Source organism: Pseudophryne corroboree, chromosome 8 (assembly GCF_028390025.1).
Source record: "Pseudophryne corroboree isolate aPseCor3 chromosome 8, aPseCor3.hap2, whole genome shotgun sequence".
NCBI classification, from domain to species: Eukaryota; Metazoa; Chordata; class Amphibia; order Anura; family Myobatrachidae; genus Pseudophryne; species Pseudophryne corroboree.
The window spans coordinates 5,737,381-5,751,776 of record NC_086451.1 but is presented as its reverse complement, the minus strand read 5'-3'; the positions used below and the strand labels follow the sequence as shown (position 1 = coordinate 5,751,776).

Sequence of the window (14,396 nt, the reverse complement as noted above, 5' to 3'; positions counted from 1 at the left end):
AATGTGACACAAACTGAGAAATAATTAGTATCCACCACACAAACACAACAATACACAGCACACTAGTGAGAGGAAGATGGCTCTGTTGTTTTTAAAAAGAAACTCACAGGCTACAATTCCTCCAAACAGAAAAAAAGACATTTCACTAAGAGGGAGTGATCCATTCTGGCCACACAAGCCAAGTCCAAAATAACATAGAGGCAACTACAAAAACATGGGTGCTGCCCATCTGGAGAGACATCACTTTCTTCTTTTTGGCCCCGCCTGAGGCTGATCTTCTTTGCTTGGTCTGCGGAGTGACCTTCGTTGGGCCTGCCCAGTGTCCTGTTCTTCCTGGGCAGGGGCAGGGGAGGGAGCCGATGTGGTTGGCTCTCTGCCACTGTGGGCAAGGGAGACAGCGATGGCCTGGAGCCCTTGCAAGATGTTAGTTGCAAGGCTTTGGTTTGAGGAGGCCAGTTGTTCTTGGGCCTGCCTGATCTCTGCCAGACTTTGGCAGAGTTGAGCAACACCTTGCTCAACACAGGTTCGGATCTCAGTGAGCCGGACAGTTATCTGGCTTACCTCCCGGATGACCCCGTCTTGAAATGTGTTTAGGCTCTCACCATACCTAGCAATTTCAAGCAGGATCTCCGGGATAGCAGAGGGTTGGGTGGGGGGGCCAGTAGGAACCTGCATAGGTGGGTTTTGTTGGCCCACACTGGCAGACCCACTAGGTCCCTCCACCTCAGCCTCAACCACATAACCGGCCTGTGACTCAAACTGTTCACCCCCCTGTGCTGTGTTTTGTGGCAAGCAAATAGAAGAATGTGTGGGGGAAAAGTTGGAGTCAAAATTAGTTTAAGATTATTAATACAGTTCAAATTTCAGACAAATACATGTGTAAACTTACCTTCCAAGTCATGTCCCGTCACAATCTCAGGCAGGTCCGTGTCCATATGAGACACCCCTTGGCCCTCCTCATAACTCACACAGGCCATCGCCATCTCCTCCAAGTCAGTATACTCCACAGCGACAGGTGGTCCCCCCCCTGTTGCCCTTGAGGCATTCCACTCCGCAGCCCTCTTTGCCTTCAGGCGGGATTTGAAGTCGGCCCACCTACATAAATATTGTGAAAGAGGGAAAAAGTTGAGTCTTCTTATTGTTCAAAGTAAATATCTAGCACACATGTTCTGCTTGTGTTTGCTAGACATAACACGACATGTAACTACATTTTTTAGGCAACTTAGCACAGAAAAAGGATTGTCAAGATGCACTTACCGTCGTCTCACTTCCTGTGATGTTCTGACGACAGAGCCAACTTCATTCACAGATTTTGTGATGTCTCTCCAGATGCGTTCTTTGGAAGCAGCCCCCATGTTTTTGGGGCCCCTATGTATTTTGGACATGGCCTGCGTGACCAAGACACGCAACTCCCTCTTAGTGAATGCAGGCTGTCTTTTTTTCCGTCTGGAGGTAGCCTGTGAGGTTTCTTCAGGTTGGTCATCTCCATCTTCCTCCTCACTAGCAGCTTCTGTCTGCTGTGTTTGTGTGGCTAAAGTCAATTCTCCCTCAGTTTGCTCACTATGTGTGTGTGGCAGGGTATCCACACTCAATTCTTGAGGTTCAGAAGCAGAAATTTGCAGAGTACTAGGTCCTGCATTAACCTCCGCAGAGGCGTATTCTAACAAGCGCCTTTGACAGTCTATCCGTTGTTTCTGCAATGCCATCTGCTGCTCTGCAATGCGGTCTATCTCTGCTGCGATTTGCTCACGAGAAGCCATGTTTGTGATGACGTGTGTACGCCGAGGTATGTGCGCTTATATACCTACGTGCGACTCGTTAATTCACACAGGTGTACACTTATTCTGTTGAATGATTGCACTGCTTATTTAAGGGCCTACTGTGCATGCTGTAAGTGTTGGTAGTTTGGCGTTTGAGTTGTTGGCTTGTGCGGGAAGGTGATAGTGGAATTGGCAGAGTGAGTAATTGTCAAGCATACCTTTGTCCTTTTCTTTGCGTTTTGAATATAGACAGTCATTTTTTGTGTGTATTTTCGTTTGTGAGTATTCTGTTTTTTTGTTAAATTTTTTTGTGTTTGCAAGTTTTTGTAATACATTTTAATGTTTTAATTTTTATAACACATATATATTTTGCAAGTCCATTTGTGAAAATATTCCCGTGCTTCTTTGTTTTGACTGTCATTAGTGTTCTCTTGTAGGAATCTACTTTTTGGTGAGCAAAACCAATTTTGACTTCATTTTTGGGTGTGGTCCACAAAAACAAGACTTTATTTCTTTAGGAGCAGGTAAGTGTCGTTGGCCTGTGTTGGAGTTTGTTTGTTGGAAGTGTCTGTATGCTGTTTTTGACTGTCATTTGTGTTCTCTTGTAGGTTTTTTTTTTTTGGTGAGAAAAACCAATTTTGTCTTTATTTTTGGGTGTGGTCCACAAAAACAAGACTTTATTTCTTTAGGAGCAGGTAAGTGTCGTTGGCCTGTGTTGGTGCTTGTTTGTGTTTTTTTATTTTTTTTATTTTTTGTGTAAAGTTTGCTAAACAAAGTGTTTGGGGTTTCCAGGATTGATCTGCAAAGTAGTGTTTGTCTTTCCTGGACTAGGTACTAAATTTCTTATTATTTTTTGTTATTTTTTTTCTAAAGATTTTTTGCATTAATATATGTTTTTTATATCCAAATATTAAATTTATTTTTATTTGCTTTTTATTTTTGCATTTTTGACATGAATTCAACACAGAAAAAATGTACGCTCCTGCAGTAAGTTGACACCACAATTGTAAAAACAGTTATTGTGTAAAATTTTGGAAAACTTTGTTTTTTTTTTAATTGACATTTCTTAACATTCTCTCCAAAAAGTGTGTGATGTCAATACATATTGCGGCAGAAGCCCTACCTCCCCAACCCACGCCAGCACTCCCACCCCAACCGCCAGCCCCACAACCACAGCCGGCTCCTCATCAACCAAGGCAACGGAGGCGTGCTAGGCCACCAATTTTCAGAACCCGTGTCATACTTTTTGGGATGCCAGATGATGTGGTGGTGCGTAGATACCGGCTGCCACCACATCTAATCCTAGACACTCTTCTCTCCATAATAGAGAGTGATCTGGAGTCTGAAATTCGGTATCCTACAGCAATACCACCATTGACACAATTCCTTGCAGTGTTACATTTTTTGGCCACAGGATCATTCCAGCATGTTGTTGGAGACCTGGTTGGCATGTCGCAGGGCCAGTTCAGTAAGGTCCTGCGACGTGTCTGCCAGGCTTTCATCAAGCGTGTTAAGCAATTTATTGCTATGCCTTTGGATGTTGGTGCCCTAGATGTGGTGAAGCGGCAATTTGCGGAAGGTGGTAGTCGCTTCCCACATGTTATTGGGGTTGTGGATGGCACACATGTTGCTATTCAGCCACCAAGACATAATGAAGAAATTTATAGAAACAGGAAACTGTTTCATTCTCTGAATGTAATGGTTGTTTGTGGGCCATCCCTCCAGATCCTTTCCCTGAACGCAAAGTTTACAGGAAGTTCCCATGATGCGTATGTCATTAGACAATCAGGGATATGGCAGAGATTAAGATCAAGTCAACGACCAGACATGTGGTTATTGGGTGAGTTGTTGCTCAAATATTTTAGTTACAAACTTACAAAAATATATGAAAATTGTGAACTAAAATTTTGCTTTTATTCCAACAGGAGACCGTGGATATCCTTGCACCCCCTGGCTCATGACTCCTTACCGTAATCCCAGGCCAGGACCACAGATGGCATTTAACTCCGCGCTTACTGCCACTAGGCAGCTGGTGGAGCGCACAATTGGTGTCCTGAAAGGGCGCTTTCGTGTGCTCCACCGCACGGGTGGCGACATCATGTATTCGCCGGAGATGGCAAGTAAAATAGTGGTCCTGTGCGCAATACTCCATAATATCGCGGTAAGGAGTAGTGTCGAGCTTCCTCAGGCAGAGGAATTGCCTGATGAGGAGCCAGGGGTTGTGCCACGCTTCGGTGGGGGGAGTGTGACACGGAGGGGGAGCCAAGTGAGGGCAAGAATTGTAGCAGAACATTTCAGGTATAGTGTTTTTAACATTTATATTTGCACAAATAATACAACCCAGTATGCTTATGTATTTTTAAACATGATTGCATTTAGTATGTTCTTGTAAAGTGATTGGGTAATGCTGTTGTTGTGTTTGAATGGTTTTTTCTTTTTAAACACAAAAAACAAAAACACGTTAAGCTGACAATGTTTATGTAATAATTTAAATACTGTAATGATAATAAATAGTGTCCTTATTTATTTTATATCCTCAAATACTGATTATGTAAACAAACACACAAACAAATGATCCTCAATGTTTGACACTTTGTGACTGTCCAGCTGAATGATCACACGACCTGTGGTGAGTACACAGATATGTTTAGTAATTTTCAGTAAAGTCTGTGTCTCTGTGTGTTTATTCTAATAGTTTCTAACAAACATTTTTGCTTATGCTAATGCGAATTTCCGCTCGTGCAAAATAACACTCTGCTCTTCACAGCATTGCAAAGATCAATAAAGTTATTAGAAATGACATATTTTTGGCCAATCACATGCTAACAGACACTATAAATATATGCCCAAATAAGGAAAACGCCATTGCCATGATGCGTGCAGCACCGTTCTCCAGGCGGGAGCTCCGCGTGCTGGTAGCGGTGATGGACCGCCGCGTAGGCCGCGTTGGGCGCTTCATCCCCAATCGGGTGAAGCGCGAGGCCTACGCGGAGGTCCGCCGCCTGCTGCGGACTCGCGTCCGCAGCAGGCGGACAATCATCCAGCTCGAGAGGCGATGGAGTGATCTCCGCAGGCGGACTCCAGATTTGTTGGCGGAGATCCGCCAGCAAATCCGTGCTCTCCATACCCGAAGTAAGTTACATTACATAAGATTTTTAGCTTAAAATGTGATAATGCTTCATCTTCCCAATTTTTAGCAAAAGGTTTTTTGTAAACCATTGTGCAAAACCATGTGCACTGCAGGGGAAGCATATGTAACATGTGCAGAGTGAGTCAGATTTGGGTGGGGTGTGTTAAAGCATCTCAATAATTTGCTGTGTTAAAATTAAACAGCCTGTATTTTCCATGGCCATAATTGAAAAAGTCCACCAAATCTAACTCTCTCTGCACATGTTATATATGCAACCCCTGCAGAGCACATGCTTTTGGACAATTGCAAACTACATTCCAGCTGTAATCCCCTTTGAATTACCTACATTTTACAGTAAGTGGTAGGCTAATTGCAACCTTCAGTCTCCTTTTTAGGAAATTAGGTCAGTGTGTGTGGTTAGGGGAAACAGTACTGACTGTAGTAAAGTGACACGAAACAAGTGCATGTTTCCAAGAAATAAGAAGCAGCCAGGAAACTGGTCCAAAATACTTGATAAGTGCTGGCTATATAATAAGGGCCCTTCAATAGTAATCTGGTGATGTTGCCTAGACAAATCACTATGACTCAATGGACTAGATTAAGGAATGAGCTTCAAAGTTAAAGTTTGGCTTCATTTTGTTTGCTATGGCCAACATGAAGAGGATCTTAACATGTTTGATTTTCTATTTTAAATTAAAAAAAAAAAAACATGTAACATAACATTTATATTTAAAAATCAATACTATGTAATTTTGCATGATTAAAAAATGTGGACAATATTTTCATTCTAGGACAACAACAACGGCACAACTCCCCACCCCCTTCCCCTTCCCACTCCCCCTCCCCTTCTCACTCCCCCTCCCCTTCTCACTCCCCCTCCCCTTCTCACTCCCCCTCCCCTTCTCACTCCCCCTCCCCTTCACACTCCCCCTCAGCTTTCCAGTCCCCCTCATCTTCACAGTCCCCCTCAGCTTCCCAGTCCCCCTCAGCTTCCCTGGCCCACTCCACTTTCCATTCCCCTTCTCACCACACCTCGCCATCTCTTTCTGGGACCCCTTCTCCTCCTTCCCATACCCCTTCTCCTTCCACTTCGACATCCCCATCTGAACCCCCCTCACCCTCTATTGCTTTAAATTTCTCTCCGCCCCCCTCGCCCTCTCAATCAGACCCCCCCTCTGAAATTGCGGCACTAATCCAGCCTCCTTCCCCCATCCAGCCTCCTGCCCCAATCCCTCCTCCTTCCCCAATCCCTCCTCCTTCCCCAATCCCTCATCCTTCCCCCATCCAGCCGCCTTCCCCCATCCAGGCAACATCCCCACCAAGTGAATGGGCAGAGGAAGCCCCTGCAGAACATTCCGGGAGTCTGGATGTTTCCGAGGAAAGTAAGTTTATTTAAATTTTATACAATAAGATTACCCACTTACACTTACAATGCCAAAACATGCAGTGTTGTACTGTTTGAATTCTTGGACCCTGGAAAAATATTTTAACATTTCATCATGGTGTACATGTTGCCTTTACATATTTGTGAGTGTCATTATATGTACAGTGTGTATGTGTGCAATGTTTTGTGTGTCCACTCTAGGTTGACACTCATTAGGTAGCCAGGGTTGCCAGGAGAACAGGGTTTATATGTGTTACTTTTTCTGGGAAACAGTTAGACCTGAGTGGAGTTTAGTATGTTTGCCTTTTACACTTGGGCCTGTGTAGTCTGAATATTTACACTTAAAAATCACATGCTTCACTTTGTTATGCAGCCTAATGACACACTGTTTTTTTGTGTGAAAGTTACATTCTCAAAATTAATAAGTGTTCGAGTCAAACATGTTTGCACTTATTTAGTAAGGGCAGCTTTCATGGAGTGTGGGAATGCTATGATATGTTGGCCTTCTGAAGATGTGGATATGCAGTGTGATGATGCAGGACCAACCCACTAAAAATAAAAAACAAATAAAACAACAAATGGGAATGAATGCCAACATGGTGTCACATTGACGAAGATGGTAGTTATCTTTAACATGGGATGTCGGACATAGCAACCAATAAGATTATACTTAAAAAATTGGGATCCACTTCTACAATATAATAATCATATTTTTGCTTGATTGCTATGGGCAACGTTCCATCTTAAATATAACTCACATAGTAGTAAATGTAACACATGGTCTGGAACACTTTAAAATCTGATTAAAAGGCTGAGCAGGCTTGTGTGTTCTGCTAATGATTGTACCATAAAACAGGCAGGATGTAGTAACTTTGACATTAAAGCAGGCCTGTCCAAACTGCGGCACTCCAACTGTTGAGAAACTACACATCCCAGCATGCCCTGACACAGCTTTGCCATTCCCTGACCACAAAACTGTGTAAAGGCATGCTGGTATATGTAGTTTCACAACAGCTGGAGTCCAGCAGTTTGGACATGCCAGCATTTAAGTGTGCTTTGCGCCTTGCTTGGCTAATAAGTAATGTAATTAAGTTATTAATGTTTGTGTTGCATCTTAATTTCAGATGTTGCAGTTGGAGATCCCACAAGTTTTTCAGGGATACTTGACACCATGCGCCAACACCTGCAAGGAATGATGGATTGTGTGGACCATTTGCAAAAATTTGCATGACTTTTATTCTTTGCTTTTAAAAAAAAAAAAAAAATTAACAAATACAAAAATAAAAAAGTTGATTAAAGTTAACCGGGTGTTGTGTTTATTAATGCAAAAAAGGATCAGCAGATTGGCAGGCAGAATTTGTTTTGTACAAAAAATTACACACATCTAACGTTACATTTTTACCAAAAAAAAAAGGAGATTATTGTGTTAAGAAACATGTAAACACCTTCATTCACAAACAACACCTTTAAAAATTAAAAAAGTGAAATAAAAAAAAAAAAAAATTACACTTTGACATGTTGATGGCCAATTATGGCAACAAAGTGTTAATTTTTTTTTATTCTCAGACTTAATTGTTTTGGAACATTATCAATCATTACACTAATTGGGTTCGTAATTGAAAAGGGCTTGTGGTCTTTAAAAGGAAAGGTGTCATTGCACTTAATAGGCCAAACAAACATTTTTGTGCGTTTTACCTTAAAAGTGTGCATTTTTACGCAAAACTTTGTAAATATACTCAAACTTAGTATTTTTACGATTAAGTATGTGTTATTGCGATGATTTCGCAATGCTGCGATGGTTTCGCATTACTGCGATGTCATTTGGCGTACGCCCACTTTGTGTAATACTGCGTGCGAATTTGCAAAAATACGTTGAGGGCGGAGGTTCGCAAATTTACTAAATTAACGCAACTTTGCGAATATGTTGTGCGTCCGAAAAACTTTGCGATCAACTCGGAATGAGGGCCAATAATCATACAAGTGCCCAGCCACGGCCTGATCCGTGGTAGTGATGAGCAGAAGTGCTGCGGCCGATCAGCCTGTGTGTACCGCACGGTAGGAGTGAGTCCCGGGCTGCGCACACACTGCACACACTGGAAAAATCATTCCATGGTGAGCGAGTTGGGAACGGATTTGCAGCTGACCGGCGTTTGCGGACTTGCACGGGGCGGTATTTCACTCTGTCTGGGTTGTGACTATCTGATCACAAATTCAAAGAGGATAGCCTTATCACATAATTCACCGCTTATCTTGCTGAATAAGGGATTACTAGATTTTCTCCAGGACAGCCACAGACTGTGAATAATGATATCTTTAGTATATAGCATAACATTGGGCCTAATTCAGACCTGATAGGTGCTGTGTGTTTTCGCACAGCAGTCGATCAGGTCTGAACTGTGCATGTGCCGTTGGCACAGTGCGCCGGCGCATGCCAGACAGCCGATGGCATTTCAGCCCAGCGATCGCCTCTGCCTGATTGACAGGCAGAGGCAGGTTGCTGGGCGGGAGGGGGCGGGCCGGCGGCGTTGGGCTGCCTTTTTGGGGGCACGGTTCGGGCAACGCAGGCGTGACCGGACCATGCAGGGGGCAGGCCGCGGCGGCTGCGTGACATCTCACGCAGCTTCTGCGACCCGGACAGTAACAAGTAGCTCCCTGCCAGCACACAGGAGCTGCGCAGGTAGGGAGCTACACGTCAAGTACAAAAGCACTGACGCTGTGCGATGCTTTGTACTTGTGTGTGTGTGGGGGGAGGGGGGGGGGGGGTTTGGGCCTGATATTCGGGGCGGACTAGCCCTGTGCTGGGCATCCCCCCGCATGTCAGAGTAACTGATCGTAGCCGTGCACTACGATCAGGTCTGAATTAGGCCCATAGACACTTATATTTAATGATAACTTTCTGTGGACATCATTTAATTGTTCTCTTAGAGTAATATTGTTACAAAGTTACGTTTTAATTCTTCTAAAGACTCCGATTGGTATATGAGCGCCCCACAGAAGGGTTTTGCGCTTTTAGCCTCTTACGATTAGTATTTCCAGTGACATAAAACTTCAGCATCACAGATGATATCTACAAGCTGTCCCGATCCTTACACAATCTCACACGTCTTCCAACACTGCCATAGTACATATTATTCATATCTGTCACAATGTCCAGACATGAAACACATTCTTCTTCCAGCCACAGCCGTGATAAAAGACACCAGGAGGGTGACAAACGTCTCATCATGAGCACGGACACAAATGCTGCTTATAATAGGCCTAATTCAGACCTGATAGCAGCAGCAAATTTGTTAGCAGTTGGGCAAAACCATGTGCAGTGCAGGGGGCGGCAGATGTAACATGTGCAGAGAGAGTTAGATTTGGGTGGGGTGTTCAAACTGAAATCTAAATTGCAGTGTAAAAATAAAGCAGCCAGTATTTACCCTGCACAGAAACAAAATAACCCATGCAAATCTAACTCTCTCTGCAAACGTTATATCTGCCCCACCTGCACTGCACATGGTTATGCCCAACTGCTAACAAATTTGTTGCTGTCATCAACTCTGAATTACCCCCAATGTTAGGTAACTGTTCCGGATTACCATGCCAGATAGATATATCTATCTTGTGGCAATAGGAGCAGAGTGCTACAGAGGAACCAAGGGGGTTTGGCTGACGGGATCCGGCAGTCAGAATACAGACTCCGGAATTGCGACACTATTCGGAATGCTGACACCGAGCGGCATCCCAACCGCCAGCATATTATACCCAACCCTGGTTGACAAACCAAGAAAGTCACACATTTGGAGGAGACAAAATGTTTGTTTACCTGCTTAATTGGCTTCACTGCATTTCTGCCATGCAGCCTGGTGCAACTGAAAGCATGTGCCTGACTAACCAGAGCATCTGTGAGGAACTCCCTTAGGTAAGCAGGGTGTGATTGTCGCATGCCTGTCAGTCTGGAAAGGGGAGGAGTAATCTAAGATATATAAGCCTGTCTGGGGCATTTACCTGTATGACCGACGCCGGAAAGCTGGCCGGTGACTAGGGAGAAGGTCTCTGTTAGATAGTGATAGGGCTGATTGGAAGCCTCTGTGGGGAGCTGACCAACCACCACCATCATGTCTGCCATATAGTACAAAACAAAATACCCTTAATGTCTAAAGAAGGGCTGCAATACAACGAGCATACAATGCAGCTCCTAACACGTCAGCTGATGGTTAGCCAAAGGCACAGAACACAGTAAGTGAATGATATTCAGGATAGGAAGAGCTGTAAGTAGGTGGTGCGACCGCTGCCGCCACCAAGGGTGCAAGGCCTAGGTACTGGCACTTTCCCTGGCCCGATATCATCCAGGAGGATCACCCCGCAGGGTGCGTCCAGTACCCACCTTCCTGTAACCTGTGCCCCTAGCACTTGTTATATGACAACCTGACGTTACATGCACCGGGGGTGCCAGCCCCCGAGGCGCTCCGCTGACCACCCAATAAAGCATGGCTATTATCATACTTTATTGCATAAGCCCCACCCACCCTTTATAATGCCTGTGTGCGAATACTGAGTAAGGTGGAACTAATCAACAACGTGTATCAATATTAGCACTTGCCAGCACCATCAAATCTGGGCAGCGGGTGAGAGCTGCCGGGGACGGCTATTATCATGCCAGCCTCACTAAACAGCAGCACAATAATATAACGAGTACCTTTACATATCATTATAAGTTATAACTATGGCCCTCATTCCGAGTTGTTCGCTCGCAAGCTGCTTTTAGCAGCATTGCACACGCTAAGCCGCCGCCTACTGGGAGTGAATCTTAGCTTATCAAAATTGCGAACGAAAGATTCGCAATATTGCGAAAAGACTTCTCTGTGCAGTTTCTGAGTAGCTCGAGACTTACTCTTCCAGTGCGATCAGTTCAGTGCTTGTCGTTCCTGGTTTGACGTCACAAACACACCCAGCGTTCGCCCAGACACTCCTCCGTTTCTCCAGCCACTCCTGCGTTTTTCCCAGAAATGGTAGCGTTTTTTCACACACTCCCATAAAACGGCCAGTTTCCGCCCAGAAACACCCACTTTCTGTCAATCACACTCCGATCAGCAGAACGAAGAAAAAACCTCATAATGCCGTGAGTAAAATACCAATCTTCATAGCAAATTTACTTGGCGCAGTCGCAGTGCGAACATTGCGCATGCGCAATTAGCGGAAAATCGCTGCGATGCGAAGAAAATTACCGAGCGAACAACTCGGAATGACCACCTATGACCATCATTCCGAGTTGTTCGCTCGTTAGTGTTTTTCCGCAACGGAGCGATTAGTCGCAAACTGCGCATGCGCAATGTTCGCAGTGCGTCTGCGCCAAGTAAATTTGCAAAAAAGTTTGGTATTTTACTCACGGCTTAATTTCTTCATTCTGGTGATCGGAGTGTGATTGACAGGAAGTGGGTGTTTCTGGGCGGAAACTGGCCGTTTTATGGGAGTGTGTGAAAAAACGCTGGCGTTTCAGGGAAAAACGCGGGAGTGGCTGGAGAAACGGGGGAGTGTCTGGGCGAACGCTGGGTGTGTGTGTGACGTCAAACAAGGAACGAAACTGACTGAACTGATCGCACTGGCAGAGTAAGTCTCGAGCTACTCAGAAACTGCAAAGAAATTTCTTTTCGCAATTCTGCTAATCTTTCGTTCGCAATTCTGCTAAGCTAAGATTCACTCCCAGTAGGCGGCGGCTTAGCGTGTGCAAAGCTGCTAAAAGCAGCTTGCGAGCGAACAACTCGGAATGAGGGCCCATGTGCATAATTCCTGCCAGGAATGCCATTTCCCCCTTACTCCTGCGACGCGGCCCCAGGCCTCCATCTTTCTCTCTCACAATGATCTGACCTGCACACGCATGACGTCTGACCCGTGACAGGTGAGACCGGGATTATGGGTTCAGCCGTATTTCCATCACCAGGAACGAGCCAGGCCTTAGCTTCTAGGTCACATATTGCAGTACGAGGAATGTTTTATCCAGATGTTCTTTCAGAAGCTGCTTCCGAGACAAAACAAAACCGGACGATCAAACATCTGCAAGACAAAGTGCGATGTCTTCATTCTCTAATGTGAGCTCATATCGGAATACAGTCACATGGAAGCAATTAGGGAGCCATAGTGTAGTTTCTGATCTAACTGCACAACTCCAGAATCACCGTCTACAGGGATATACCCCTATACCCCTACCTCGGCCCATGCCTAAAGGGAGAGAAGAGGCACATTTCAGGCTCCTTCCCACAGAACATTGCTGGTAGCACACACCCAGCATGAGAAGCACCGCCCAGCACAGGGCAAGGTCACCCAGCATGAGAAGTACCACCCAGCACAGGACAAGGTCACCCAGCATGAGAAGTACCACCCAGCATAGGGCAAGGTCACCCAGCATGAGAAGCACCGCCCAGCACAGGGCAAGGTCACCCAGCATGAGAAGTGCCGCCCAGCACAGGGCAAGGCCACCCAGCATGAGAAGCGCTGCCCAGCACAGGGCAAGGTCACCCAGCATGAGAAGTGCCGCCCAGCACAGGGCAAGGCCACCCAGCATGAGAAGCGCCGCCCAGCACAGGGCAAGGCCACCCAGCATGAGAAGCGCCGCCCAGCACAGGGCAAGACCACCCAGCATGAGAAGTACCGCCCAGCACAGGGCAAGGTCACCCAGCATGAGAAGTGCCGCCCAGCACAGGGCAAGACCACCCAGCATGAGAAGCGCCGCCCAGCACAGGGCAAGGCCACCCAGCATGAGAAGTACCGCCCAGCACAGGGCAAGGTCACCCAGCATGAGAAGCGCCGCCCAGCACAGGGCAAGGTCACCCAGCATGAGAAGCACCGCCCAGCACAGGGCAAGGCCACCCAGCATGAGAAGTACCGCCCAGCACAGGGCAAGGTCACCCAGCATGAGAAGCACCGCCCAGCACAGGACAAGGTCACCCAGCATGAGAAGTGCCGCCCAGCACAGGGCAAGGCCACCCAGCATGAGAAGTACCGGCCAGCACAGGGCAAGGTCACCCAGCATGAGAAGTACCACCCAGCACAGGGCAAGGCCACCCAGCATGAGAAGTACCACCCAGCACAGGACAAGGCCGCCCAGCATGAGAAGTACCACCCAGCACAGGACATGGCCGCCCAGCATGAGAAGTACCACCCAGCACAGGACAAGGCCGCCCATCATGAGAAGTACCACCCAGCACAGGACAAGGCCGCCCAGCATGAGAAGTACCACCCAGCACAGGACAACGCCGCCCAGCATGAGAAGTACCACCCAGCACAGGACAAGGCCGCCCAGCATGAGAAGTACCACCCAGCACAGGACAAGGCCGCCCAGCATGAGAAGTACCACCCAGCACAGGACAAGGCCGCCCAGCATGAGAAGTACCACCCAGCACAGGGCAAGGCCGCCCAGCATGAGAAGCGCCGCCCAGCACAGGGCAAGGCCGCCCAGCATGAGAAGCGCTGCCCATCACACACCCAGCATGACAAGCGCCACCCAGCACAGGACAAGGTTACCCAGCATGAGAAGCGCCACCCAGCACAGGGCAAGGTTACCCAGCATGAGAAGTGCCGTCCAGCACAGGACAAGGTTACCCAGCATGAGAAGCGCCACCCAGCACAGGGCAAGGTTACCCAGCATGAGAAGTGCCACCCAGCACAGGGCAAGGTTACCCAGCATGAGAAGCGCCACCCAGCACAGGACAAGATTACCCAGCATGAGAAGCGCCTCCCAGCACAGGGCAAGGTCACCCAGCATGAGAAGTGCTGCCCAGCACAGGGCAAGACCGCCCAGCATGAGAAGCGCCGCCCAGCACAGGGCAAGGCCGCCCAGCATGAGAAGTACCACCCAGCACAGGGCAAGGTCACCCAGCATGAGAAGTGCCGCCCAGCACAGGGCAAGGTCACCCAGCATGAGAAGCACCGCCCAGCACAGGGCAAGGCCACCCAGCATGAGAAGTGCCGCCCAGCACAGGGCAAGGTCACCCAGCATGAGAAGCGCCGCCCAGCACAGGGCAAGGTCACCCAGCATGAGAAGCACCGCCCAGCACAGGGCAAGGTCACCCAGCATGAGAAGCACCGCCCAGCACAGGGCAAGGTCACCCAGCATGAGAAGTGCCGCCCAGCACAGGGCAAG

At 47.1% G+C, this 14,396-nt stretch overlaps 1 protein-coding gene and 1 long non-coding RNA gene across 2 annotated transcripts in view; one reads left to right on the top strand and one right to left on the bottom strand.

The window, feature by feature from the left end:
- The window catches only part of ADAMTSL2 (ADAMTS like 2), a 414,165-nt gene that overhangs the window by 210,082 nt on the left and 189,687 nt on the right, over positions 1–14,396 (bottom strand). The window contains exon 3 of the mRNA XM_063935800.1: positions 12,125–12,310. The gene's annotated coding sequence lies outside the window, so the exon portion shown is untranslated. The remainder of the gene's footprint in view (positions 1–12,124; positions 12,311–14,396) is intronic.
- On the top strand, positions 3,493–7,485 carry LOC134947406 (uncharacterized). The gene is made up of 3 exons (XR_010182542.1): positions 3,493–4,389; positions 5,682–6,272; positions 7,399–7,485. It is a non-coding gene; the product is annotated as an uncharacterized LOC134947406 (long non-coding RNA).